The sequence below is a fragment of the Gossypium arboreum genome, chromosome 7 (assembly GCF_025698485.1).
Source record: "Gossypium arboreum isolate Shixiya-1 chromosome 7, ASM2569848v2, whole genome shotgun sequence".
NCBI lineage: Eukaryota > Viridiplantae > Streptophyta > Magnoliopsida > Malvales > Malvaceae > Gossypium > Gossypium arboreum.
Genome location: NC_069076.1, coordinates 99,465,994 through 99,470,051, shown reverse-complemented (window position 1 = coordinate 99,470,051; position 4,058 = coordinate 99,465,994).

The window sequence follows — 4,058 nt, the reverse complement described above, 5'->3', positions numbered from 1 at the left end:
TATTAATATTTGATTATTTTATATCTAAAAGATTATATATATTTATTTATTGTTTGCTTGTTTATTATTATTATTCATGAATATTGTATGTGAACATGTTCAATTATATATGTTCATGAGCATGTTTGCCGAACATATTCGTTTAGCATTCATGAACATGTTCGTTTAACTTAATCAAACGAATATGAACACACATAATTTTAAATAAACAAACATGAACAAAAAATTTTGAAATTCTTAATAAACATACACCAAACACGAACAAGCTTAATGATAAACAAACGAACATGAATAGAGGGCTATTCGTTCAAGCTCAGTTCATTTACAACCTTATTCGTAATAATCTCCTCCAAAAATTCTGTTCGCGCAATCTTCACTAAAACGGTCATAACTTGAGCTTTCGAACTCTGAATCGAGTTATTCGAAGTGCATTTTGAAGCTAATAGATAGCTCCTTGATCTATATGAAGACATTTCAACCCAAAAATATCTGGACCCCATCCAAAAACTCTTTGCAAATCAACTAATCTTTTGGGCTTGGAAAACAACAACTTTGGTGTGAATTTAAGTTAATAAAATTTACCCCACCCACGCATGTATCACATCCAAAATTGGGCTTCAATTTTCGTGATCTTTTAGGCTTGTAAAAAGTTAAGTCAAACATGTTCTTGGGTTGGAATTTAAGCCTCAGACTTGTATCTCCCGCCCCTCTCCTTCCTCAAAAAGATTCATCTTCAAATCTTGTGTGTCATTGAAGAAGGTATAAATTAACTCTTCAATATAGCATGTGTTAGAGGACAAACTTGTGGTAGGATTCAACGTGGCAAGCTCTTCCAAAGGCATGGTCGCATGTGAAATTTCCTCATTATCAATGTATTCTCAATTGTTAAGGTTACCATCACAACTTTCTTCTTTAAAAATATCAATAGTAAAGGAAAAAGTCTCAACAATAGGCATAGGGTCACAAAAACTGTCTTCACAAATCGTTGCACTAGAAGTCTCTTGTTCACACATATCTACATCTTCAACGAAAGCATTAGAAGAAGTCTCATCAATAAGCTCAATGTCATACGTATGTTCTTCATCACCACTTTCATTGTTAGGTTGGTAATGAATTGGACATTGGTAACCCTTGTGATCTTTTGAACCACACTAATGGCATTTCAAAATCGACAAGAGATCTTTTGAGACTGCTACACATGCAGTGTCTTTGTGATCCCTTGCATCACAAAACATGCAACTTTCTTTCATGTTCTCTTTGTTCCGCTAGAAGTCATTCAAGCTCATAGAACTTGCTATGACTATTTTACCCATGTCTTTCTTGACATCTCCATGAACAATAGTAGGTTAAGCTACATTGAACATGTTCATGCAAGTTTGGAGCAAATTTGACATATTCACTTTGCCATTGAAATTGAATTCTCAATATGAGAATGAGAACCTTGTTTACTACGATCAGATAATTGTCTTGGCTCATAATCACCATTAGCATCATTTTTCAACTTGTCGTTCCACTCACTAACGTCTTTTTGTACTTTAGTGATCATTCTTGTAACACCCCTAATCCGTATCTGTCATCGAAATAGGGTTACAAGGCATTACCGGACTTATACACTAACATTTATACAAAACCGAGTTATAAATTTACATTCCAGATCAATTCTTTTCAAATTTCACTATAAAGTCCCTAATATGGGCCTACGGGGCCCAATACATGCTTTGGAAGTGGTTCGGAACTAAACTGGCAACTTTGGAAATTTTTCCTTGAAGATAGGGGCATACGCCCGTATGGCCTGGGACATGGCCGTATGGCCAGCCAGTGGGCAGATCTGACTTACAAATTCTTAGGCATCAGAGGGGCACACGCCCATGTGGCTAGGCTGTGTGGTAATATGATTTTTCACCATTTTAGGCCATTTTCATATAATTTTGACACACGACCATGCTTAATACCCGTGTCCTTCACACGGCCAAGACATACGGCCGTGTCTTTTGCCCGTGTACTATCCTGACTTCACATTTAAGGATGTAGGGGACACACGGCCTATCAACTTGCCCATGTGCAAGCCATGTGTCTCACACGGTCTGATCACACGCCCGTGTGCCAGGCCGTGTAGACTCAAAATGAGCCTTTCGTCTCAAGTTTACCAACCCTGCATAACTTAAGCTTTAAGCTAATAATTTCTTCAACTTTTAATTCAACCAAAACTCAATTAAACACACTTAATACATGTTCAATTAAACATTAAATCATCTAAGCAATGTACCCTCATGGATACCACAATTCATATTGAAATTATACTACAGCATCATACTAAACAAATTCATATAAATTTAACTTCCAAAATATACATATTTCATACCATGCTTCAACATCTTTCATGTTCATTCACTATCATGTACAAAATAACACATTGACAACTTAGGTACATGCCATTTTACCAAAAGAAAAGCATTCACCATTTTGAGTCCGGGATTGGCTTGGATGCTGAATCCTTAGCTTTCTTTCGTACCTAGTCCTGCGCACGGAAACAAATCGTATGCTTAGTATGTACTCAATGGTATTTCTATCAACCAATACTTAATTTATGCATTTATACTTAAACCTTAGATTTCAATAAATAAACACATCCTGAACATTCAATTAATTATCTTCATTTCATAATAACATTTATCATTAGAATCGAAACCAGTAAGATATACAATCCAGTCAGTATCATTCAGTCTTCAGTGCAGTATTTTACCCCTATTAACATAACTCGGACCTGGACGGATACACGGATCCAACCCACACGCCGAGATAATGTACAGTGTTTCATCGACCGAAGCCGGAATACACCGTAGCAGTAACAATAACGATAAGAATGAAAGATGGCGGTACACGAGTACCTTATCGGAACAAATCCTAACGAGAATGATAATGATGGTGACACTTATAGTGTCTCATCGACACAAAGTCGGAATATCCCTGAACACTTCCAATCCTATGGCATGCCAACTATATCCGACTATCCCGACACTGTCAATAGGGTTTTTATTTCACTTTCAACTCATTATCAAAAATCAATATACATTTCAATTCAAATATTCATAAATCAACACAATACCACAATATCAATACTTACCTTAATTTCAATAGCCATACATAATATCAATAATATGTATCAAAATAACTATTAAGTTTGGTTATAGAAATACAAACCGTAATTCTCGAGTTTATTCGTTATCTTCTCTCACTTTTTCTTTTCCCTTCTTTGATGACGTTTCCGATGCTACGTTAGCTACGGAAAAATTAACATTTAAAATCATCAATACATATTATTTAATAACACACTCTTCTATTTTCCATGTAACTTTTACAAAAATTCCAATTTAGTCCTTCTACCATAACCATTATTTTTCTTCAAATAAATCTCATATTTTCATTTAATATCTACTTTAAACAAGTTTCAGCTCTTCATATTCAATATAAAACATCAATTCTACAATTTAGACAATTTAGTCCCTACTATAACAAAACTTATATCTCTTTTTACAATTCAATCCTTCTCCCATTTCTAACTTGAATTTCTATCACTTTATAACATAATTCATCTATTTATTCAACTTATTTAACATCTAAAAATCCACTAACTTTCTAAATTTCAACATAATTCAAGTAGAGCTTTGTTCTAAGATTCCAAAAACATCAAAATTACGAGAAAAAAGATTAAATTGACTTACCAATCAAACTTGAAACTTCAAAACCCTAATTTTCCCTTTTCTTTTTCTTTCCCTTTTTCCTTCTTTCTTTCCCTCAATTTTCGTTACTTCTCTATTCTGTTTCTTACTTTTGTTTCTTTATTCTTTTTATTATTTCTTTTATTTATTTTACTTTATATTATTATATTATATTTTTTAATTATAATTATTATTTCTTAAATAATAAGTAAATACATATATATACATACATTTGTACCAATTAAAATAATACACATGTATTTATACTTACCACACACTTGTCACATAAGGCTTATTTGTTAATTTAGTCCCTTCAATTTTCTTTAGTCTATAATTAAA